Genomic DNA, 26,797 nt, shown 5'->3' on the forward strand with positions numbered 1-26,797 from the left:
AAACAAAGTATAGGTTTTCATTATGTGAATAATTTTAAAATCTTAGCTCAAACGGCTGCAAAACCTGTTTGCCCAGCACGGGGATATTGAGTTCTATAAGATAAAGCCATAAACATGTGTTTCTGAGTCTTCTATCAAAGGTTACAGCGATTTATATGAAGTTGTACAAAAATGCTTTCTTTCGCCAAGACAATGCGTTTCTCACTGTTACATGCATTTGAATGGGAAACTCGCCCGAGACAAAGTAGGTTTTCATTATGTGAATAATTTTAAAATCTTAGCTCAAACGGCTGCAAAACCTGTTTGCCCAGCACGGGGATATTGAGTTCTATAAGATAAAGCCATAAACATGTGTTTCTGAGTCTTCTATCAAAAGTTACAGCGATTTATATGAAGTTGTTCAAAAACGCTTTATTTCGCCAAGACAATGCGTTTCTCACTGTTACATGCATTTGAATGGGAAACTCGCCTGAAACAAAGTATAGGTTTTCATTATGTGAATAATTTTAAAATCTTAGCTCAAACGGCTGCAAAACCTGTTTGCCCAGCACGGGGATATTGAGTTCTATAAGATAAAGCCCTAAACATGTGTTTCTGAGTCTTCTATCAAAAGTTACAGCGATTTATATGAAGTTGTACAAAAATGCTTTCTTTCGCCAAGACAATGCGTTTCTCACTGTTACATGCATTTGAATGGGAAACTCGCCTGAAACAAAGTATAGGTTTTCATTATGTGAATAATTTTAAAATCTTAGCTCAAACGGCTGCAAAACCTGTTTGCCCAGCACGGGGATATTGAGTTCTATAAGATAAAGCCATAAACATGTGTTTCTGAGTCTTCTATCAAAAGTTACAGCGATTTATATGAAGTTGTACGAAAACGCTTTATTTCGCCAAGACAATGCGTTTCTCACTGTTACATGCATTTGAATGGGAAACTCGCCCGAGACAAAGTAGGTTTTCATTATGTGAATAATTTTAAAATCTTAGCTCAAACGGCTGCAAAACCTGTTTGCCCAGCACGGGGATATTGAGTTCTATAAGATAAAGCCCTAAACATGTGTTTCTGAGTCTTCTATCAAAAGTTACAGCGATTTATATGAAGTTGTACAAAAATGCTTTCTTTCGCCAAGACAATGCGTTTCTCACTGTTACATGCATTTGAATGGGAAACTCGCCTGAAACAAAGTATAGGTTTTCATTATGTGAATAATTTTAAAATCTTAGCTCAAACGGCTGCAAAACCTGTTTGCCCAGCACGGGGATATTGAGTTCTATAAGATAAAGCCATAAACATGTGTTTCTGAGTCTTCTATCAAAGGTTACAGCGATTTATATGAAGTTGTACAAAAATGCTTTCTTTCGCCAAGACAATGCGTTTCTCACTGTTACATGCATTTGAATGGGAAACTCGCCCGAGACAAAGTAGGTTTTCATTATGTGAATAATTTTAAAATCTTAGCTCAAACGGCTGCAAAACCTGTTTGCCCAGCACGGGGATATTGAGTTCTATAAGATAAAGCCATAAACATGTGTTTCTGAGTCTTCTATCAAAAGTTACAGCGATTTATATGAAGTTGTTCAAAAACGCTTTATTTCGCCAAGACAATGCGTTTCTCACTGTTACATGCATTTGAATGGGAAACTCGCCTGAAACAAAGTATAGGTTTTCATTATGTGAATAATTTTAAAATCTTAGCTCAAACGGCTGCAAAACCTGTTTGCCCAGCACGGGGATATTGAGTTCTATAAGATAAAGCCCTAAACATGTGTTTCTGAGTCTTCTATCAAAAGTTACAGCGATTTATATGAAGTTGTACAAAAATGCTTTCTTTCGCCAAGACAATGCGTTTCTCACTGTTACATGCATTTGAATGGGAAACTCGCCTGAAACAAAGTATAGGTTTTCATTATGTGAATAATTTTAAAATCTTAGCTCAAACGGCTGCAAAACCTGTTTGCCCAGCACGGGGATATTGAGTTCTATAAGATAAAGCCATAAACATGTGTTTCTGAGTCTTCTATCAAAAGTTACAGCGATTTATATGAAGTTGTACGAAAACGCTTTATTTCGCCAAGACAATGCGTTTCTCACTGTTACATGCATTTGAATGGGAAACTCGCCCGAGACAAAGTAGGTTTTCATTATGTGAATAATTTTAAAATCTTAGCTCAAACGGCTGCAAAACCTGTTTGCCCAGCACGGGGATATTGAGTTCTATAAGATAAAGCCATAAACATGTGTTTCTGAGTCTTCTATCAAAAGTTACAGCGATTTATATGAAGTTGTTCAAAAACGCTTTATTTCGCCAAGACAATGCGTTTCTCACTGTTACATGCATTTGAATGGGAAACTCGCCTGAAACAAAGTATAGGTTTTCATTATGTGAATAATTTTAAAATCTTAGCTCAAACGGCTGCAAAACCTGTTTGCCCAGCACGGGGATATTGAGTTCTATAAGATAAAGCCCTAAACATGTGTTTCTGAGTCTTCTATCAAAAGTTACAGCGATTTATATGAAGTTGTACAAAAATGCTTTCTTTCGCCAAGACAATGCGTTTCTCACTGTTACATGCATTTGAATGGGAAACTCGCCTGAAACAAAGTATAGGTTTTCATTATGTGAATAATTTTAAAATCTTAGCTCAAACGGCTGCAAAACCTGTTTGCCCAGCACGGGGATATTGAGTTCTATAAGATAAAGCCATAAACATGTGTTTCTGAGTCTTCTATCAAAAGTTACAGCGATTTATATGAAGTTGTACAAAAATGCTTTCTTTCGCCAAGACAATGCGTTTCTCACTGTTACATGCATTTGAATGGGAAACTCGCCCGAGACAAAGTAGGTTTTCATTATGTGAATAATTTTAAAATCTTAGCTCAAACGGCTGCAAAACCTGTTTGCCCAGCACGGGGATATTGAGTTCTATAAGATAAAGCCATAAACATGTGTTTCTGAGTCTTCTATCAAAAGTTACAGCGATTTATATGAAGTTGTTCAAAAACGCTTTATTTCGCCAAGACAATGCGTTTCTCACTGTTACATGCATTTGAATGGGAAACTCGCCTGAAACAAAGTATAGGTTTTCATTATGTGAATAATTTTAAAATCTTAGCTCAAACGGCTGCAAAACCTGTTTGCCCAGCACGGGGATATTGAGTTCCATAAGATAAAGCCCTAAACATGTTTGTCTGAGTCTTCTATCAAAAGTTACAGCGATTTATATGAAGTTGTTCAAAAACGCTTTCTTTCGCCAAGACAGTGTGTTTCTCACTGTTACATGCATTTGAATGGGAAACTCGCCTGAAACAAAGTATAGGTTTTCATTATGTGAATAATTTTAAAATCTTAGCTCAAACGGCTGCAAAACCTGTTTGCCCAGCACGGGGATATTGAGTTCTATAAGATAAAGCCCTAAACATGTGTTTCTGAGTCTTCTATCAAAAGTTACAGCGATTTATATGAAGTTGTACAAAAATGCTTTCTTTCGCCAAGACAATGCGTTTCTCACTGTTACATGCATTTGAATGGGAAACTCGCCTGAAACAAAGTATAGGTTTTCATTATGTGAATAATTTTAAAATCTTAGCTCAAACGGCTGCAAAACCTGTTTGCCCAGCACGGGGATATTGAGTTCTATAAGATAAAGCCATAAACATGTGTTTCTGAGTCTTCTATCAAAAGTTACAGCGATTTATATGAAGTTGTACAAAAATGCTTTCTTTCGCCAAGACAATGCGTTTCTCACTGTTACATGCATTTGAATGGGAAACTCGCCCGAGACAAAGTAGGTTTTCATTATGTGAATAATTTTAAAATCTTAGCTCAAACGGCTGCAAAACCTGTTTGCCCAGCACGGGGATATTGAGTTCTATAAGATAAAGCCATAAACATGTGTTTCTGAGTCTTCTATCAAAAGTTACAGCGATTTATATGAAGTTGTTCAAAAACGCTTTATTTCGCCAAGACAATGCGTTTCTCACTGTTACATGCATTTGAATGGGAAACTCGCCTGAAACAAAGTATAGGTTTTCATTATGTGAATAATTTTAAAATCTTAGCTCAAACGGCTGCAAAACCTGTTTGCCCAGCACGGGGATATTGAGTTCTATAAGATAAAGCCATAAACATGTGTTTCTGAGTCTTCTATCAAAAGTTACAGCGATTTATATGAAGTTGTACAAAAATGCTTTCTTTCGCCAAGACAATGCGTTTCTCACTGTTACATGCATTTGAATGGGAAACTCGCCTGAAACAAAGTAGGTTTTCATTATGTGAATAATTTTAAAATCTTAGCTCAAACGGCTGCAAAACCTGTTTGCCCAGCACGGGGATATTGAGTTCTATAAGATAAAGCCATAAACATGTGTTTCTGAGTCTTCTATCAAAAGTTACAGCGATTTATATGAAGTTGTTCAAAAACGCTTTATTTCGCCAAGACAATGCGTTTCTCACTGTTACATGCATTTGAATGGGAAACTCGCCTGAAACAAAGTATAGGTTTTCATTATGTGAATAATTTTAAAATCTTAGCTCAAACGGCTGCAAAACCTGTTTGCCCAGCACGGGGATATTGAGTTCTATAAGATAAAGCCCTAAACATGTGTTTCTGAGTCTTCTATCAAAAGTTACAGCGATTTATATGAAGTTGTACAAAAATGCTTTCTTTCGCCAAGACAATGCGTTTCTCACTGTTACATGCATTTGAATGGGAAACTCGCCTGAAACAAAGTATAGGTTTTCATTATGTGAATAATTTTAAAATCTTAGCTCAAACGGCTGCAAAACCTGTTTGCCCAGCACGGGGATATTGAGTTCTATAAGATAAAGCCATAAACATGTGTTTCTGAGTCTTCTATCAAAAGTTACAGCGATTTATATGAAGTTGTACAAAAATGCTTTCTTTCGCCAAGACAATGCGTTTCTCACTGTTACATGCATTTGAATGGGAAACTCGCCCGAGACAAAGTAGGTTTTCATTATGTGAATAATTTTAAAATCTTAGCTCAAACGGTTGCAAAACCTGTTTGCCCAGCACGGGGATATTGAGTTCTATAAGATAAAGCCATAAACATGTGTTTCTGAGTCTTCTATCAAAAGTTACAGCGATTTATATGAAGTTGTTCAAAAACGCTTTATTTCGCCAAGACAATGCGTTTCTCACTGTTACATGCATTTGAATGGGAAACTCGCCTGAAACAAAGTATAGGTTTTCATTATGTGAATAATTTTAAAATCTTAGCTCAAACGGTTGCAAAACCTGTTTGCCCAGCACGGGGATATTGAGTTCCATAAGATAAAGCCCTAAACATGTTTGTCTGAGTCTTCTATCAAAAGTTACAGCGATTTATATGAAGTTGTACAAAAATGCTTTCTTTCGCCAAGACAATGCGTTTCTCACTGTTACATGCATTTGAATGGGAAACTCGCCCGAGACAAAGTAGGTTTTCATTATGTGAATAATTTTAAAATCTTAGCTCAAACGGTTGCAAAACCTGTTTGCCCAGCACGGGGATATTGAGTTCTATAAGATAAAGCCATAAACATGTGTTTCTGAGTCTTCTATCAAAAGTTACAGCGATTTATATGAAGTTGTTCAAAAACGCTTTATTTCGCCAAGACAATGCGTTTCTCACTGTTACATGCATTTGAATGGGAAACTCGCCTGAAACAAAGTATAGGTTTTCATTATGTGAATAATTTTAAAATCTTAGCTCAAACGGTTGCAAAACCTGTTTGCCCAGCACGGGGATATTGAGTTCTATAAGATAAAGCCCTAAACATGTGTTTCTGAGTCTTCTATCAAAAGTTACAGCGATTTATATGAAGTTGTACAAAAATGCTTTCTTTCGCCAAGACAATGCGTTTCTCACTGTTACATGCATTTGAATGGGAAACTCGCCTGAAACAAAGTATAGGTTTTCATTATGTGAATAATTTTAAAATCTTAGCTCAAACGGCTGCAAAACCTGTTTGCCCAGCACGGGGATATTGAGTTCTATAAGATAAAGCCATAAACATGTGTTTCTGAGTCTTCTATCAAAAGTTACAGCGATTTATATGAAGTTGTACAAAAATGCTTTCTTTCGCCAAGACAATGCGTTTCTCACTGTTACATGCATTTGAATGGGAAACTCGCCCGAGACAAAGTAGGTTTTCATTATGTGAATAATTTTAAAATCTTAGCTCAAACGGCTGCAAAACCTGTTTGCCCAGCACGGGGATATTGAGTTCTATAAGATAAAGCCCTAAACATGTGTTTCTGAGTCTTCTATCAAAAGTTACAGCGATTTATATGAAGTTGTACAAAAATGCTTTCTTTCGCCAAGACAATGCGTTTCTCACTGTTACATGCATTTGAATGGGAAACTCGCCTGAAACAAAGTATAGGTTTTCATTATGTGAATAATTTTAAAATCTTAGCTCAAACGGCTGCAAAACCTGTTTGCCCAGCACGGGGATATTGAGTTCCATAAGATAAAGCCCTAAACATGTTTGTCTGAGTCTTCTATCAAAAGTTACAGCGATTTATATGAAGTTGTTCAAAAACGCTTTCTTTCGCCAAGACAGTGTGTTTCTCACTGTTACATGCATTTGAATGGGAAACTCGCCCGAGACAAAGTAGGTTTTCATTATGTGAATAATTTTAAAATCTTAGCTCAAACGGCTGCAAAACCTGTTTGCCCAGCACGGGGATATTGAGTTCCATAAGATAAAGCCCTAAACATGTGTTTCTGAGTCTTCTATCAAAAGTTACAGCGATTTATATGAAGTTGTACAAAAATGCTTTCTTTCGCCAAGACAATGCGTTTCTCACTGTTACATGCATTTGAATGGGAAACTCGCCTGAAACAAAGTATAGGTTTTCATTATGTGAATAATTTTAAAATCTTAGCTCAAACGGCTGCAAAACCTGTTTGCCCAGCACGGGGATATTGAGTTCTATAAGATAAAGCCATAAACATGTGTTTCTGAGTCTTCTATCAAAAGTTACAGCGATTTATATGAAGTTGTTCAAAAACGCTTTATTTCGCCAAGACAATGCGTTTCTCACTGTTACATGCATTTGAATGGGAAACTCGCCTGAAACAAAGTATAGGTTTTCATTATGTGAATAATTTTAAAATCTTAGCTCAAACGGCTGCAAAACCTGTTTGCCCAGCACGGGGATATTGAGTTCTATAAGATAAAGCCATAAACATGTTTGTCTGAGTCTTCTATCAAAAGTTACAGCGATTTATATGAAGTTGTACGAAAACGCTTTATTTCGCCAGGACAATGCGTTTCTCACTGTTACATGCATTTGAAGGGGAAACTCGCCTGAAACAAAGTATAGGTTTTCATTATATGAATAATTTTAAAATCTTAGCTCAAACGGCTGCAAAACCTGTTTGCCCAGCACGGGGATATTGAGTTCTATAAGATAAAGCCATAAACTTGTGTTTCTGAGTCTTCTATCAAAAGTTACAGCGATTTATATGAAGTGGTTGAAAAACGCTTTATTTCGCCAAGACAGTGTATTTCTCACTGTTACATGCATTTGAATGGGAAACTCGCCTGAAACAAAGTATAGGTTTTCATTATGTGAATAATTTTAAAATCTTAGCTCAAACGGCTGCAAAACCTGTTTGCCCAGCACGGGGATATTGAGTTCTATAAGATAAAGCCATAAACATGTTTGTCTGAGTCTTCTATCAAAAGTTACAGCGATTTATATGAAGTTGTACGAAAACGCTTTATTTCGCCAGGACAATGCGTTTCTCACTGTTACATGCATTTGAAGGGGAAACTCGCCTGAAACAAAGTATAGGTTTTCATTATATGAATAATTTTAAAATCTTAGCTCAAACGGCTGCAAAACCTGTTTGCCCAGCACGGGGATATTGAGTTCTATAAGATAAAGCCATAAACTTGTGTTTCTGAGTCTTCTATCAAAAGTTACAGCGATTTATATGAAGTGGTTGAAAAACGCTTTATTTCGCCAAGACAGTGTATTTCTCACTGTTACATGCATTTGAATGGGAAACTCGCCCGAGACAAAGTATAGGTTTTCATTATGTGAATAATTTTAAAATCTTAGCTCAAACGGCTGCAACCTGTTTGCCCAGCACGGGGATATTGAGTTCTATAAGATAAAGCCATAAACATGTGTTTCTGAGTCTTCTATCAAAAGTTACAGCGATTTATATGAAGTTGTACGAAAACGCTTTATTTCGCCAAGACAATGCGTTTCTCACTGTTACATGCATTTGAATGGGAAACTCGCCTGAAACAAAGTATAGGTTTTCATTATGTGAATAATTTTAAAATCTTAGCTCAAACGGCTGCAAAACCTGTTTGCCCAGCACGGGGATATTGAGTTCTATAAGATAAAGCCATAAACATGTTTGTCTGAGTCTTCTATCAAAAGTTACAGCGATTTATATGAAGTTGTACGAAAACGCTTTATTTCGCCAGGACAATGCGTTTCTCACTGTTACATGCATTTGAAGGGGAAACTCGCCTGAAACAAAGTATAGGTTTTCATTATATGAATAATTTTAAAATCTTAGCTCAAACGGCTGCAAAACCTGTTTGCCCAGCACGGGGATATTGAGTTCTATAAGATAAAGCCATAAACTTGTGTTTCTGAGTCTTCTATCAAAAGTTACAGCGATTTATATGAAGTGGTTGAAAAACGCTTTATTTCGCCAAGACAGTGTATTTCTCACTGTTACATGCATTTGAATGGGAAACTCGCCCGAGACAAAGTATAGGTTTTCATTATGTGAATAATTTTAAAATCTTAGCTCAAACGGCTGCAACCTGTTTGCCCAGCACGGGGATATTGAGTTCTATAAGATAAAGCCATAAACATGTGTTTCTGAGTCTTCTATCAAAAGTTACAGCGATTTATATGAAGTTGTACGAAAACGCTTTATTTCGCCAAGACAATGCGTTTCTCACTGTTACATGCATTTGAATGGGAAACTCGCCTGAAACAAAGTATAGGTTTTCATTATGTGAATAATTTTAAAATCTTAGCTCAAACGGCTGCAAAACCTGTTTGCCCAGCACGGGGATATTGAGTTCTATAAGATAAAGCCATAAATATGTATTTCTGAGTCTTCTATCAAAAGTTACAGCGATTTATATGAAGTGGTTGAAAAACGCTTTATTTCGCCAAGACAGTGTATTTCTCACTGTTACATGCATTTGAATGGGAAACTCGCCCGAGACAAAGTATAGGTTTTCATTATGTGAATAATTTTAAAATCTTAGCTCAAACGGCTGCAAAACCTGTTTGCCCAGCACGGGGATATTGAGTTCTATAAGATAAAGCCATAAACATGTTTGTCTGAGTCTTCTATCAAAAGTTACAGCGATTTATATGAAGTTGTTCAAAAGCGCTTTATTTCGCCAAGACAATGCGTTTCTCACTGTTACATGCATTTGAATGGGAAACTCGCCTGAAACAAAGTATAGGTTTTCATTATGTGAATAACTTTAACATCTTAGCTCAAACAGCTGCAAAACCTGTTTGCCCAGCACGGGGATATTGAATTCTATAAGATAAAGCCATAAATATGTATTTCTGAGTCTTCTATCAAAAGTTACAGCAGTCTTTATGAAGACCATGAAAAACGCTTTATTTCACCACGTTATTGCGTTTCTCGCTATTACATGCATTTGAAAGGAGTTCTCGCCCGACACAAAGTACTTTTCATTTTGTGAATAACTTGAAAATCTTAGCTCAAACAGCTGCAAAACCTGTTTGCCCAGCACGGGGAAATTGAATTCTATAAGATGAAGCCATAAACATGTGTGTCTGACTCTTCTATCAAAAGTTACAGCTGTCTTTATGAAGACCATGAAAAACGCTTTATTTCACCACGTTGGTGCGTTTCTGACGATTACATGCATTTGAATGGGGAACTCGAACGAAACAAAGTATAGGTTTTCATTATGTGAATAACTTGAAAATCTTAGCTCACACATCTGCAAAACCTGTTTGCCCAGCCCATAAATATGTATTTCTGAGTCGTATATCAAAAGTTACAGCTGTCTTTATGAAGACCATGAAAAACGCTTTATTTCACCATGTTATTGCGTTTCTCGCTATTACATGCATTTGAATGGAGTTCTCGCCCGACACAAAGTAGTTTTCATTTTGTGAATAACTTGAAAATCTTAGCTCAAACAGCTGCAAAACCTGTTTGCCCAGCACGGGGAAATTGAATTCTATAAGACGAAGCCATAAACATGTGTGTCTAAGTCGTCTATCAAAAGTTACAGCTGTCTTTATGAAGACCATGAAAAACGCTTTAATTCACCACGTTGGTGCGTTTCTCGCTATTACATGCATTTGAATGGAGAACTCGCATGAAACAAAGCATAGGTTTTCATTATGTGAATAACTTTAACATCTTAGCTCGAACAGCTGCAAAACCTGTTTGCCCAGCCCATAAATATGTGTGTCTGAGTCTTCTATCAAAAGTTACAGCTGTATTTACAAAGACCATGAAAAACGCTTTATTTCACCACGTTGGTGCGTTTCTCGCTATTACATGCATTTGAATGGAGTTCTCGCCCGACACAAAGTATAGGTTTTCATTATGTGAATAACTTTAACATCTTAGCTCAAACAGCTGCAAACCTGTTTGCCCAGCACGGGGATATTGAATTCTGTAAGATAAAGCCATAAATATGTATTTCTGAGTCTTCTATCAAAAGTTACACCGATTTATATGAAGTTGTGCAAATACGCTTTATATCGCCAAGACAGTGCGTTTCTGACGATTACATGCATTTGAATGGGGAACTTGCACGAAACAAAGTATAGGTTTTCATTATGTGAATAACTTTAACATCTCAGCTTAAACAGCTGCAAAACCTGATTGACCAGCACGGGGATATTGAATTCTATAAGATGAAGCCATAAACATGTGTGTCTGAGTCGTCTATCAAAAGTTACAGCTGTCTTTATGAATTATGAAGACCATGAAAAACGCTTTATTTCACCACGTTATTGCGTTTCTCGCTATTACATGCATTTGAATGGAGTTCTAGCCCGACACAAAGTAGTTTTCATTTTGTGAATAACTTGAAAATCTTAGCTCAAACAGCTGCAAAACCTGTTTGCCCAGCACGGGGAAATTGAATTCTATAAGATGAAGCCATAAACATGTGTGTCTGAGTGGTCTATCAAAAGTTACAGCTGTCTTTATGAAGACCATGAAAAACGCTTTATTTCACCACGTTGGTGCGTTTCTCGCTATTACATGCATTTGAATGGAGTTCTCGCCCGACACAAAGTATAGGCTTTCATTATGTGACTAACTTTAACATCTTAGCTCACACAGCTGCAAAACCTGTTTGCCCAGCACGGGGATATTGAATTCTATAAGATGAAGCCATAAACATGGTAAATGGTAAATGGCCTGCATTTTTATAGCGCTTTTCTAGTCCATAGGACCCCAAAGCGCTTTACACTACATTCAGTCATTCACCCATTCACACACACATTCACACACTGGCGATGGCAAGCTACATTGTAGCCACAGCTGCCCTGGGGCGCACTGACAGAGGCGAGGCTGCCGGACAAAGGCGCCACCGGGCCCTCTGATAAACATGTGTGTCTGAGTCTTCTATCAAAAGTTACAGCTGTCTTTATGAAGACCATGAAAAACGCTTTATTTCACCACGTTAGTGCCTTTCTCGCTATTACATGCATTTGAATGGAGTTCTCGCCCGACACAAAGTATAGGTTTTCATTATGTGAATAACTTTAACATCTTAGCTCAAACAGCTGCAAAACCTGTTTGCCCAGCACGGGGATATTGAATTCTATAAGATAAAGCCATAAATATGTATTTCTGAGTCTTCTATCAAAAGTTACAGCTGTCTTTATAAAGACCATGAAAAACGCTTTATTTCACCACGTTAGTGCGTTTCTCGCTATTACATGCATTTGGACTCTGACCAGCAACATCCAGCAAGACCCAGACAGCGTTTTCTATCTCCCAGCTGGAGGTTTTTGTTTGTCTGTGACTGGAGAGTCAGATTTTTGTTGAGCTTCACACTTGCAGAGGTAAGTCAGTTTGCAGAGATCCCTCCCACCCTGGCTTTTATGTGCTAGATTTCTTATCTGAAACAGTAATATTTCAGTGACTGCTGCTTATACCACAGGTTAATACACGCTACTGATCCGTGATAGGAGAATCATCAATTTTGCCAGCAAAGAAGCCTGGTGGATGTTTGTTTACAGTCTGATGATGGGACATCATGCTCTGCATCTTTAAAGTTTGTCTCTTGATTATTATTCATACCCAGTAATGTGAAGTATGCTCATATCTACTATAACTGAACCAACCTGGTGCTCTTCATTTATGGAGGCTGTTGAGTCTGAATGTTGGATGTTGTGTATCTCGTGTTCTCTGGGCTTTGTTGTCCTCAGTCTTTTTGCAGGATCAGAAAACAAAACCAGGAGGCGCGTAAATGTTTCTTCTCCATGATGTTTCTTCAAATGTGTCTTCTGGATGATGATAAGACTGTGACACGGGATGCCACCTTTGGTCTTGTGATGAAGCAAAGCTCAGGAAGAACTGGGATTAAATGGTACCAATATGTTGAGAAGGATGTACAGGGGCACCTGCAGCCAAATCCAAGCTTCAGCTTAGTTGTAGTTGCAGAACGCTATAGGACTGAGACATCTAAGGCATCAAATGTTTGATTAAACGGATGAAAAAGAGAAGTTTTTTCCCTATAATTATCACTTCTTAAAATCTGTAGCAACTTCAAGTCTGTCAGCGTGCTGAGCATGCTCAGAATGTGACAATATATTTTTGTTCAATATTTAATTTCTTTCAGTTGCAATTGTTAAATGAAAAAAAAAAAAATTCTTATAATTTAGCAAACGAATTTATCAAAAAAAAATATATACATATATCTGTATTAGTTTTAATGAATTAATTTGACACCTGTATTGAAAATACCATATTGTATTCATACAGAATCAGTATGGTATCATTGTTTGTCTGTTCACTGATTGTTGAAGCTAAGAGCTAGTTTGATCTGTTTAGATCTAAAGTATCCAAAGTTGAGCTCTAATGTTTCTTCACCCCTGTGTGTGTGATATGTGATTTCCTACATGCTGGCAGAGCGGCTGTTTGTGCTCACAGATGGTGACAGTGTGGAGAGACGGCGGTGTTTCCTCAGAAGAACCAGCAGAGTCACAAAGGACACCAGTCCATCTCACCACCTTGACTTGCTGACTGATGTTCGTCTGCACTGCACAGAGGAAATCAACTGACCGAGGTTTGTCCAGTGACGTGTTATGAAATGTATATTTGTTTTATGCTTACAGATATGTTTTTCTTGACAGAGGCTCTGCAGAGGTTAGACAAAGCAGAGAAAATATGTGCTTTACATTTTGCTGTGATTTATTGAGATATTTGTTGCCTGATGTTCAGCAGGAATGGAGAAATAGAATCAAAGGGAGATGTTTTTGTAATGATGTAAGTAAATCTTCATTATTATTTATTTGCTTGGTTATATTAGGAGTGTTTCTGAGTGAGGGGGAGAGGAGTCATCATCCAGGTAAAGTGACGTGGATCAGTGGATACACTTGTCTCCCCTTTAAAGGAGACGATCCAAGTCATCCTTAAATGTTAGTGCTTTCAAATACACAAACATTTTTAAAGGACAAAAATGAACATCCAACTTTGACTGTAACACAAAATAAATCTTTGCATGTGTGTTTTCAAACTCTCAGATGAGCAGTATATCAGTCTTGGACTGTCTAACCTGCCGGAGCAGCACTGAATGACCACCACACATGAGCATGTTCCTGCAACATTCAGCATCTGATCTGTCATCTGTGTGCTTCTGCTTTTGGTAAGTAGAGTTACCCAACTCCAGTAACTCTAAACACATGCCATCCATTTCTAACGGCCTGGTTACTTCCTGTCAGTTACTTTAGAAACCATGTGGTCACCTGACCTAACACTGTTTCTTCTTCTTCCCCCTTAATGTTGAAGTGTCAAATGTCAAACAGCTGGAGAGGAAACTACACCAGTGTACTGGGATGTTTCAGCAACACGTGCCAGATGCTGTTCCTTCATGGTGACATCACCAGAGACAGTCCCGCCCACCTCAGGACCCATTGATTATGATGATCTGATCCATCAAACCCCCAGCAGGTGAACCTTATTCATGACATAACACCGCAACAATGTAAAAAATTAAACAGCAACAGTCTAAATGTAAAGTGCATTCTAAAGTCCTCTTCAATAAATTGTATGCAAAGAGTCATTCAGGTCACTACAGAACCCAGAGTCTTCATCATTAAATCTCTGGTTGCTTCATTTTTCTATCCTATACCAGATATTTTAAAGGTTAGCTTAGGTAAAGTTCCATTCTCATGGTGAGGCAAAGTGCTTTATGTGTGTGTCATGAACGGCTATAAAAGGCCTATAATCAAAGAACAAAGCGGGATTTGAGTTCGAGTTGCGGCAGAATGTCACTACTTGTAAATGGAACGCAGCCTACGGCAGACAGCTAATAACAGGAATCGGACGCGGTCCAGCCAAGTCCACAGCAACCACCATAGCAACCTTCTAGCATGACCTTAAAAACATATTCTGTCTTCATAACTATCAAAAACGTGAAATGATTTGCAAAGTGTGAAAGTGTTACAGCTGCAGAGAGCTATGGCGGTATCTTTGGAAGCTGTTTACACAGCTAATAATATACGATGTAACCATGGAGACAGTCAGTCACGTGAGCTAGCGGTGCATGTTTACTACAGTAAATAAGGTGATTGTGTGCACAGCATCCACACTCTGCAGGGGGTAAAGACATTACTTCAATATTGTTTTATATTGATATATATTTGCCTTCTGTTGACCATCACCTCAGGTTCACCATTACAGTTTCAGCATACAGATGCACACTGTCTAAACACATTCAAACTTGAAAATCTTGATTTTTAAATTTTTAAATTTTTAAATTCAAACTTCAAATTTGAAAATCTTAGCTCAAACAGCTGCAAAACCTATTTCCTCAGCACTGAGATGCTGAATTCTATAAGGCAAAGCCATAAATATGTGTGTGTGATTCTTCTATCAACAGTTACAGCTGTCTTCTTGAAGTTGATACTGACCCAGGGTCAGTGTAAAATACAATCCTAGCTGTGTGAACAAAGCCTGGCTCCTTTAATCCTGCATGACAAACCTCAGGATGCAGGTTATTATTACTCTTTCCTGCTGGCACACCTGTCACACCTGAGAGTCAGCTAGAAACTTACAGTGACGTGGACATCATGCAAAGACTGCCAGACTCTGTAATACTGCAAATGATCAGTGACTCAGGTTATCACTAAACTTTAAACAGCACCTCTGTGTGCTGAACATCTAGGATTGAGTCAGGCTGCGTTGACTGTGGGACTTTAATGTGTTAAAAGCAGGTTGAAGACAGCTCAGAAACATTTGAAGATTAAAATTTAGCATTATGGCTGCTGGTGGTTTGTAAAGCCTATACTCAGCTGTAGTTTTTGTTACTAATTTATACTTGTTGTTGTTTAACACAGATTTCAGAAGAGCAAATATGCTTAATAGTTTAACTAGATTTCATTTGTCAGTGTGGGACTGCTGAGTCACCTGAAGAACTCATTTCATTCATTCTCCACATGATGTTCATTTACAGAAATGTTTCACAGGAACTGATTTCTGCCAAAGGTTGAACTAGTGTGTTTCCATAGATTACCTCTGTATGAATGTACTTCTTAAATGAAGGCAAGTGTTTGTCCTTTTTTGTTCCTCAGGTACAGTACGTGATATCTTGATATCAGGCGGTCAACACTGGGGGAAGACAAGAAGCAGACGTACTTCCAAGAGGGAGCTGCAGTGAGGACACAGCCAGGTCACTGAGTCAGAGGTCAGAATCTGAAACAGCTCAGGTTTATATTTTAGGGGTTATAAAAAATCAAAATGTATTTATGAAGAAACCTTTAAATAATAGTCATAATTATGATTATTATAAGAAATATCAAACATTTAAGTGGATTTTCTGTTACACATATCGTGTTAGCCCTGCGATAAACTGGCAGCCTGTCTTTGTCCTGTATCAGCTGGGATAGGCTTCATCCTCCCGCAATCCTGAATTGGATATATTGTATTCCAATTATGTAATCTGATCATTTACAAACTCAAGGTATCTAATCAAAATGTAAGTAATAATTATAAAATGGGAAAGCAGAAATAAGTGTGACATAAATGTAAATGTGTTAGCTGACATAGAGGACAGCTACATGCAGTCTGAAAAACCTTTGTTGTCAAGTTTGCAGGTATATCAGCACGAGACATTCTTACATAGAAGAGACATTAAAGTCTCTGACTCAGTGAAGCATTATTGGTCCCGTCTGTTTGGATAAATATAGTAAGTTGATGTATGTCCATTTATTGACACATTTTCTTAAGTGCTTATCCAGTTCAGGATCACAGTGGAGCTGCAGCTGGATATGTTCATTAAATAAACCTTACAAAAGTTAACAATAAACCTGCATCCCTGTATGTTGTTGTCCACAGGATGAGAAAATCAAACTGGAAGACTGTGGAACATGTTAATAAATGTTTGTGTGTTTATGCCTGTGTCTTTCACAGGAGGCGCTGGAAGGTTTCCCTAATAGTTCCTGGTGAATCAAAGCAGAACCATAAAGGTTGCTGGATTGCATGATGGCCTTACCCCTGAGCAGTCTTCCTGTTAAAGGAGGAACCAGTTAGAAGCTGTTTTCAAAGTAGCTGAGCAGATTTCATCTCAAGTAAGCGATTAACTGTTTGTTCATCTGTTCTGCCACTTAAAGAGCATTTAAGGACGTCTTTCGAGTGTCCAGCTGAATTAATTCTACTGGCTCTCATGGTCATTTGTTATTATAGACATATTTTTCATGTTCATCCAGCTATTTAGTAAATTCTATCTATTTAGTAATATCCGTCAGCTATAAAATGTAATATAAATATAAAAAATATCTAAATATCTCCTGCCCTTTATATTTTAATGATGTAAGTCTGTTATCGTGTTACATTAGCATTCCTCACATATCAATGAGATGCTGTACAGTACAATCCTACTGACGCAGCAGAGGGATAACAACGGCTATTCAACATCGTTACACGACACATTCGAGCTGCATGACGCAGACAAAGTGACTAAATCATCTTTTTGTGGTTTATTGTCTTCAAACCAGCAGACAAAGCCGATTGCAGAAGATGTCGGAGAAGAACTTCAGGCCGTGTACTGAAAAGGTATTTTTTTCTTGTTATCAAAAGACGTTTGGAGTGGCAGCTTCTACAACTGGTTGTGCTAAAGTAAAGCTTACAGTCTAAGAAATCACAGTGTTGAAATTCAGCACAAAGAGAAAAGCTCACTTGTTTGAATTTATTTACAATCATAGTTTTATAAATTCTGACTGTAAACATCTTTTACAGCTTTGATATTGTTTGACACTAGATATCAGGTTTAATTTAAAGGTTTCTGTGTCCCAATGAGCCATTTACACTGACCAGTGTTTCACTTTAACTGTAACACATTCATTATTTAGATCCAACATTTCTAAGAGAAATAACTGAATGTAAAAAATGGCAGCCCTCAGGCCAGGTTTAATTGATAGAGATATATGCATGCATTGTGAAATTTATGTATCCCATATAATTGCTATTCACCTAATCATGGCATACCCACCCCTTCCTCCCTAGTTAACTGCAACCCAAAAGAACTAGTGGGGCTATTTACACACTCACAACCAGTGTGGGGTAAAAAGAGCCACCAAAAAGCTGTCAGCCACAGATGTGCTATAAGAGTTAGAAACTCTACTTATGGAGAAACTTTCTACGTCTAACAGGGGACAGGTACTCCTGCCCAAATAACATGATATAACCCCACATACAGCCCAGCCATAAAATGAACCAAGTCATTTAATTCAAGACAGCATGGGACCAAATGCATGTAACCAGCCTGCACCAACCTGGCATTTCTTCCTCCTGAATTAAATGAATGAATGGATGAAAGTTAAATGACTACAAACCTAAAGCGACTAGTTCCCACACTGGAGCTCCCTGACACTGTGTGTTAACCGTATTTAGCTTGTATCAACAGTTGTAACAGGCTAAGCCACTTGAGACACTGCATTGAATTTGTTCCTGTCTTAATGATTTCAGCTGACTGGTTTCAACTCAGATGTTCTGCTTTTTCCTTTCAGTAGATCAAATCAGCTCGTGCTCCTTCTGCTTCCAATTTAATAGCAAGAAGAAGAAGAAGAAGAATGCTTCAGCGAAGTGGCGTTCATGGTCTCAGTGAACAGTCATGGTCACACACTGCATGTGGTTTTAAAAGCAACATGTCTGTTCACCACAACAATGGAGACGTGTAATATTAGTGCAGCTACGGTTTGTTCTTGAACATCAGTTCTGTTTTCTACTTTGATCACTTAGACCAAAAAAGTGTTGTTTTCAGATTCTTTCTTTTAAAGCTATAAAGCACCCGCTCATTTTTTATTACAATTAGTTTCACATAAATGTTAGTGTTTCCTTTATGATCTTTTAATGCTTACACTACACTGTACACATTAGAGACATTTCTGTTACCTGTTTCTGTTGACTCAGAGTTGTGAAATGTTCTTTTATTTAGTGCACAATATGAAGTTCATAATTTTCTTACAAATAAAACTCTAATGACAAACATGAACAGCTGTGCTTATTTCTGAGACATGAGTTTTTGAATGTGTTTAGACAGTGTGCATCTGTATGCTGAAACTGTAATGGTGAACCTGAGGTGATGGTCAACAGAAGGCAAATATATATCAATATAAAACAATATTGAAGTAATGTCTTTACCCCCTGCAGAGTGTGGATGCTGTGCACACAATCACCTTATTTACTGTAGTAAACATGCACCGCTAGCTCACGTGACTGACTGTCTCCATGGTTACATCGTATATTATTAGCTGTGTAAACAGCTTCCAAAGATACCGCCATAGCTCTCTGCAGCTGTAACACTTTCACACTTTGCAAATCATTTCACGTTTTTGATAGTTATGAAGACAGAATATGTTTTTAAGGTCATGCTAGAAGGTTGCTATGGTGGTTGCTGTGGACTTGGCTGGACCGCGTCCGATTCCTGTTATTAGCTGTCTGCCGTAGGAAGGCTGCGTTCCATTTACAAGTAGTGACATTCTGCCGCAACTCGAACTCAAACCCCGCTTTGTTCTTTGATTATAGGCCTTTTATAGCCGTTCATGACACACACATAAAGCACTTTGCCTCACCATGAGAATGGAACTTTACCTAAGCTAACCTTTAAAATATCTGGTATAGGATAGAAAAATGAAGCAACCAGAGATTTAATGATGAAGACTCTGGGTTCTGTAGTGACCTGAATGACTCTTTGCATACAATTTATTGAAGAGGACTTTAGAATGCACTTTACATTTAGACTGTTGCTGTTTAATTTTTTACATTGTTGCGGTGTTATGTCATGAATAAGGTTCACCTGCTGGGGGTTTGATGGATCAGATCATCATAATCAATGGGTCCTGAGGTGGGCGGGACTGTCTCTGGTGATGTCACCATGAAGGAACAGCATCTGGCACGTGTTGCTGAAACATCCCAGTACACTGGTGTAGTTTCCTCTCCAGCTGTTTGACATTTGACACTTCAACATTAAGGGGGAAGAAGAAGAAACAGTGTTAGGTCAGGTGACCACATGGTTTCTAAAGTATCTGACAGGAAGTAACCAGGCCGTTAGAAGTGGATGGCATGTGTTTAGAGTTACTGGAGTTGGGTAACTCTACTTACCAAAAGCAGAAGCACACAGATGACAGATCAGATGCTGAATGTTGCAGGAACATGCTCATGTGTGGTGGTCATTCAGTGCTGCTCCGGCAGGTTAGACAGTCCAAGACTGATATACTGCTCATCTGAGAGTTTGAAAACACACATGCAAAGATTTATTTTGTGTTACAGTCAAAGTTGGATGTTCATTTTTGTCCTTTAAAAATGTTTGTGTATTTGAAAGCACTAACATTTAAGGATGACTTGGATCGTCTCCTTTAAAGGGGAGACAAGTGTATCCACTGATCCACGTCACTTTACCTGGATGATGACTCCTCTCCCCCTCACTCAGAAACACTCCTAATATAACCAAGCAAATAAATAATATTGAAGATTTACTTACATCATTACAAAAACATCTCCCTTTGATTCTATTTCTCCATTCCTGCTGAACATCAGGCAACAAATATCTCAATAAATCACAGCAAAATGTAAAGCACATATTTTCTCTGCTTTGTCTAACCTCTGCAGAGCCTCTGTCAAGAAAAACATATCTGTAAGCATAAAACAAATATACATTTCATAACACGTCACTGGACAAACCTCGGTCAGTTGATTTCCTCTGTGCAGTGCAGACGAACATCAGTCAGCAAGTCAAGGTGGTGAGATGGACTGGTGTCCTTTGTGACTCTGCTGGTTCTTCTGAGGAAACACCGCCGTCTCTCCACACCGTCACCATCTGTGAGCACAAACAGCCGCTCTGCCAGCATGTAGGAAATCACATATCACACACACAGGGGTGAAGAAACATTAGAGCTCAACTTTGGATACTTTAGATCTAAACAGATCAAACTAGCTCTTAGCTTCAACAATCAGTGAACAGACAAACAATGATACCATACTGATTCTGTATGAATACAATATGGTATTTTCAATACAGGTGTCAAATTAATTCATTAAAACTAATACAGATATATGTATATATATTTTTTTGATAAATTCGTTTGCTAAATTATAAGAATTTTTTTTTTTTCATTTAACAATTGCAACTGAAAGAAATTAAATATTGAACAAAAATATATTGTCACATTCTGAGCATGCTCAGCACGCTGACAGACTTGAAGTTGCTACAGATTTTAAGAAGTGATAATTATAGGGAAAAAACTTCTCTTTTTCATCCGTTTAATCAAACATTTGATGCCTTAGATGTCTCAGTCCTATAGCGTTCTGCAACTACAACTAAGCTGAAGCTTGGATTTGGCTGCAGGTGCCCCTGTACATCCTTCTCAACATATTGGTACCATTTAATCCCACTTCTTCCTGAGCTTTGCTTCATCACAAGACCAAAGGTGGCATCCCGTGTCACAGTCTTATCATCATCCAGAAGAAACATTTGAAGAAACATCATGGAGAAGAAACATTTACGCGCCTCCTGGTTTTGTTTTCTGATCCTGCAAAAAGACTGAGGACAACAAAGCCCAGAGAACACGAGATACACAACATCCAACATTCAGACTCAACAGCCTCCATAAATGAAGAGCACCAGGTTGGTTCAGTTATAGTAGATATGAGCATACTTCACATTACTGGGTATGAATAATAATCAAGAGACAAACTTTAAAGATGCAGAGCATGATGTCCCATCATCAGACTGTAAACAAACATCCACCAGGCTTCTTTGCTGGCAAAATTGATGATTCTCCTATCACGGATCAGTAGCGTGTATTAACCTGTGGTATAAGCAGCAGTCACTGAAATATTACTGTTTCAGATAAGAAATCTAGCACATAAAAGCCAGGGTGGGAGGGCTCTCTGCAAACTGACTTACCTCTGCAAGTGTGAAGCTCAACAAAAATCTGACTCTCCAGTCACAGACAAACAAAAACCTCCAGCTGGGAGATAGAAAACGCTGTCTGGGTCCTGCTGGATGTTGCTGGTCAGAGTCCACACATTAGCAGAGTGCTTCTTGGTCCCACTGACCCATATGGACAGTGACTGTGGAGAACTGTTCTGGAAAACAGAAAAGAGAATTAAAATAACAAAAAGCCAAAGTGGATTTCCACAAAGACTCTCTTGGAATCAGCAATCAAAAAATCACTGGTTCATATTTCAATTAAATATGAACACGTTCCTTAAATGTACGCAGTTCAGATCTGATTTAATTTAATTTCCTTCACACAGCACATTCATCCAGGCTGACAGGTAAACATAGAATTAATCTCAGGTAACATGACTCATAGTAGAGATTCAGTAAGAAATATTGCTAGCTCTAATATTATTACCACACAATCCAAGGACACACCAACAGCTCAGATTTCTAGAACTATTTAAACAAATGTCTTCTGAATATTCAATTCAGGTTCACAGTGGGAGGGGGGGGGGGGGGGGGGGTCATGGAATTTATTAAATAAAGTCTGCAACACAGAAAGAGCTGTGATCAAGCTATTTATTACTGCGCACAGGAGAGCAAACACACATCAAACATCACAGTTCAGTCATGTCAGCTCTGCCACTTCACGTGTCTCGCTATGAAACCTAACGGATCAATGGTTATGCTGTTTTGTGCCCTTGGCGTTATCAGCACCTGTAAAGGGAGTTGTTTTCTCAAACTGCTGAAGTAAGTTCATCTAGTTTTAGAAACTTTCACTGAACAGTCTATAACAGTGTCACAACTAAGCATATGCATAAGCACTTAAATACTTTAAATGAGAATAACAAAAAATTTCTATTACAGGAGCTAGAGCCTAGGTAGAGCACACCTGGACAGCTCACCAGTCTGTCAGAGGACTAACACAGATGCAGCCTGACTCAATCCTAAATGTTCAGCACACAGAGACACAGAGGTACCGTTTAAAGTTTAGTGTTAACTTGAGTCACTGATCATTTGCAGTATTACAGAGTCTGGCAGTCTTTGCATGATGTCCACGTCACTGTACGTTTCTAGCTGACTCTCAGGTGTGACAGGTGTGCCAGCAGGAAAGAGTAATAATAGCCTGCATCCTGAGGTTTTTCATGCAGGATTAAAGGAGCCAGGCTTTATTCACACAGCTAGGATTGTATTTTACACTGACCCTGGGTCAGTATAAGTATCATACAGTTTAAACGAAGCACTGAAACTTGCACATATTTATTACAGATGCACTGAAGCTAATCGAGATATTTGCTGTCAGTCTGTGGCTGCGATTAAACACTTTACTGGAAACTTTATTAACTAGCAACTTCGTCAGTCATGACAGAAGCTAATATTTCTGTGCTAACATCGTTTAAACAGTAGCAGCTTTACTCCAATATAAGCTAACGTTTACACCGTAACTTTAAGCTAGCACCATAAAGACGGTAAAACACATAATAACATCTATAAATGCATCTTAAAGCTGTTATATTAGCACTCGGTGTATTACTAACATAACCACATTAACATTACTGACACTCGCTGAAATGGTTTAAATGGTATTACCTGTAAACACTGCTGTATCCACCGGATTGCAGCCAGAGTGGATTCTGGAGTCTTCCCACGCTCCTGTTAGTGATCCTCCATCTGGATGGATGATAACAACCTTCTGAACAATCTAGCAGGAGATAGTCCATATCTATGGGACTGATTTGTGCTAATAACGCCCATTGTATGGACTGATAACAGCCGAAGCGGGTGAATAAAGTCACCCAGTCGCTAGCTGTGCCATTACCCAGCATACACCAGCACAATATTAGGCACAGCACCACCATAGACATTTTCAGTGGTTTTGAATGCAGGACATGGTTATCTTACCTTGTAAAATGCATGACAATAAAACAGCTAACCACCATAAAATGGTATCGTGTGTGTATGTATGTGCATGTGCGTGTGTGTGTGTGTGTGTGTGTGTGTGTGTGTGTGTGTGTGTGTGTGTGTGTGAGAGAGAGAGAAAGACAGAGAGAGGGGGGTGGGGGAGAGATCAAAGGCGTGCGTTTATGTGCCTCCTCTCTCTTATTGGATGTATGGTATAGCATGTTTATTCAGGTGCACCTTTGAAGTCTATGAGAATACTTTGCAGCCTGGTCTGAGTGGTCATTTCTGCACAGACACAATGAAGCGTGCACTCAGTTTAGAGGAGGCTGTTGCTGCAGTTTTGCACTCTCCACAAGCAGTGGAGATACTTCTGACAGCGAAGAAGAATTTTTGCCAGGCACCGAGGAGCTTTGCAGCTCATGTGAGGAGGAGGAGAAGGAGAAGGAGGAAGAAGAGCAGGAGGAAGAGACAAGACTGGAGGATGGCCAGTGGAGATCTAAAAATGGAGAAATCATGTGGCAACCCACACACGAAGAGGTCCTGCCATTTTTTCCTCCTCCCATTTTAACCCCAGGACCAACCCATTATGCAGTTCGCAGGATCAGCAGCCCTGTGAGCACTTTCCATCTTTTTTTTGCCGAGGACATTATGCAGCTAATCCTGCATTTCACCAACCTGCAACAGGTCAGTAAAAGACTGGAAGGACATAGATGAGGAGTTGCAGGCTTACATGGGGCTTGTGATGCTGGCTGGCCTATACAGGTCTCAACATGAAACGACAACAAGCCTGTGAAATGGGGAGACAGGGCTCTTCTGTTTCCTGCTACCATGTCAAAAAAAAAAGATTTGAGCAAATTAATCGGGCAGTAAGATTCGATGATCGTCTCTCCCGTCCAGGTCGCTACAGGGGGGGCAAGGCTGTGGTTTCCTACATCCCCAAGCAAAGAAAAAAGGTTGTCTTATTGAGCACCAGGCACCGTGAGCTAAAAGTCCAGGACTCTGGGAAGAGAAAGCCCCACATCATCCTGCACAAATGCAAAGGGACTGTGGATCATCTGGACAAGGTAAGCACAATTATAAGTCATTTATTTGCCAAATTGTTTACCGTTTCTCATTGTTATAACTGATAAAGTCAACTAATGTGATTATAATAGTTTTGATATGAGATGATAGTTTTAGACTATGATAGTTTTGATAGTTACAGTAAGGAGGGGGGGGGGGGGGGGGGGTCCAGTTTGACGCCCACAGGCAGGAAGAATCTCTTGCTTATGGCTGTATAAATCTGTTCATGTCACCTGATCATTTCTTTTTGTTTTGCAGGTTTGTGGCAACTACTCCTGCCGTAGGAGGACACGTAGGTGGCCCATGTGTCTGTTCTACCACATGATCGAGGTAAGCTGCTATAATGCTTTCATTCAAGACAGCTGTAACTTTTGATAGAAGACGCATATACACATATTTATGGCTTTATCTTATAAAGTTCGATATCCCCGTGTTGAGCAAACAGGTTTTGCAGCTGTTTGATCTAAGATTTTCAAGTTATTCACAAAATGAATACCTATACTTTGTTTCGTGCAACAACTCCATTCAAATGCATGTAATAGTCAGAAACGCACTGTCTCGGCGAAATAAAGGGTTTACAACTTCATGAAGACAGCTCTAACTTTTGATAGGAAACTCAGATATACGTATTTATGGCTTTATCTTATAGAATTCAATATCCCCGTGCTGGGCAAAAAGGTTTTGCAGCTGTGTGAGGTAAGATGTTAAAGTTATTCACATAATGAAAACCTATACTTTGTTTCGGGCGAGTTCCCCATTCAAATGCATGCAAACAGTCAGAAACGCACTGTATTGACGAAATAAAGCGTTTTTGTACAACTTAATATAAATAGCTGTAACTTTTAATAGAAAATTCAGATATACGTATTCATGGCTTTATCTTATACAATTCAGCATCTCCGTGCTGGGAAAACAGGTTTTGCAGCTGTTTGAGCCAAGCTCTTCCAGTTATTGAAAAAATGAAAACCTATACTTTGTTTCGTGCGAGAACTCCATTCAAATGAATTTAACAGTGAGATACGCACTGTCTAGGCGAAATAAAGGGTTTACAACTTCATGAAGACAGCTCTAAATTTTGATAGGAAACTCAGATATACGTATTTATGGCTTTATCTTATAGAATTCAATATCCCCGTGTTGAGCAAACAGTTTTAAAGCTATGTGAGCTAAGATTTTTAAGTTATTCACAAAATAAAAAGCTATACTTTTGTTTCGTGTGAGAACTCCATTCAAATGCATGTAATAGTCAGAAACGCACTGTCTCGGCGAAATAAAGCGTTTTTGTACAACTTCATATAAATCGGTGTAACTTTTGATAGACGTTTCAGATGTACATATTCATGGCTTTATCTTATAGAATTCAATATCCCCGTGCTGGGCAAACAGGTTTTGCAGCTGTTTGAGCGAAGATTTTCAAGTTATTCACATAATGAAAACCTATACTTTCTGTCGGGCGAGAACTCCATTCAAATGGATGTAATAGCGAGAAACGCACCAACGTGGTGAAATAAAGCGTCTTTCATGGTCTTCATAAATACAGCTGTAACTTTTGATAGAAGACTCAGACACACATGTTTATGGCTTCATCTTATAGAATTCAATTTCCCCGTGCTGGGCAAACAGGTTTTGCAGCTGTTCGAGCTAAGATGTTAAAGTTATTCACATAATGAAAACCTATACTTTGTTTCTTGCGAGTTCCCCATTCAAATGCATGTAATCGTCAGAAACGCACTGTCTTGGCGAAATAAAGCGTTTTTGCACAACTTTATATAAATAGGTGTAACTTTTAATAGAAGATTCAGATATACGTATTCATGGCGTTATCTTACAGAATTCAATATCCCCGTGCTGGGCAAACAGGTTTTGCAGCTGTTTGAGCTAAGATGTTAAAGTTATTCACATAATGAAAACCTATGCTTTGTTTCGTGCAGGTTCCCCATTTAAATGCATGTAAAAGCGAGAAACGCACCAACGTGGTGAAATAAAGCGTTTTTCATGGTCTTCATAAAGACAGCTGTAACTTTTGATAGACGACTTAGACACACATGTTTATGGCTTCATCTTATAGAATTCAATTTCCCCGTGCTGGGCAAACAGGTTTTGCAGCTGTTTGAGCTAAGATTTTCAAGTTATTCACATAATGAAAACCTATACTTTGT

General features: G+C 38.4%; 2 long non-coding RNA genes across 4 annotated transcripts; one reads left to right on the plus strand and one right to left on the minus strand.

The window, feature by feature from the left end:
• Positions 1 to 13,163: 13,163 nt before the first annotated feature.
• Positions 13,164 to 15,893, plus strand: LOC147318278 (uncharacterized). The gene is made up of 4 exons (XR_015131357.1): positions 13,164 to 13,298; positions 13,542 to 13,877; positions 14,021 to 14,182; positions 15,832 to 15,893. It is a non-coding gene; the product is annotated as an uncharacterized LOC147318278 (long non-coding RNA).
• Positions 15,894 to 19,474: 3,581 nt separating this feature from the next.
• Positions 19,475 to 23,619, minus strand: LOC147318279 (uncharacterized). Of its 3 annotated transcripts, XR_015131360.1 has the most exons (7): positions 23,577 to 23,619; positions 23,265 to 23,345; positions 21,636 to 21,817; positions 21,109 to 21,509; positions 20,411 to 20,567; positions 19,832 to 20,167; positions 19,475 to 19,688 (listed from the first exon to the last, which is right to left on the minus strand). It is a non-coding gene; the product is annotated as an uncharacterized LOC147318279 (long non-coding RNA). The 3 variants fall into 3 exon arrangements; XR_015131359.1 differs by lacking the exon at positions 23,577 to 23,619 and having other exon boundaries at positions 21,109 to 21,537; positions 23,265 to 23,397; XR_015131358.1 differs by lacking the exon at positions 23,577 to 23,619 and having other exon boundaries at positions 19,476 to 19,688; positions 23,265 to 23,397.
• Positions 23,620 to 26,797: the final 3,178 nt, after the last annotated feature.

This window comes from Aulonocara sp. 'chitande type north' Nkhata Bay, linkage group LG11, assembly GCF_057382095.1.
Source record: "Aulonocara sp. 'chitande type north' Nkhata Bay isolate Kocher_YH1m ecotype deep benthic linkage group LG11, A_spYH_male_GT1.1, whole genome shotgun sequence".
Lineage (NCBI taxonomy): Eukaryota > Metazoa > Chordata > Actinopteri > Cichliformes > Cichlidae > Aulonocara > Aulonocara sp. 'chitande type north' Nkhata Bay.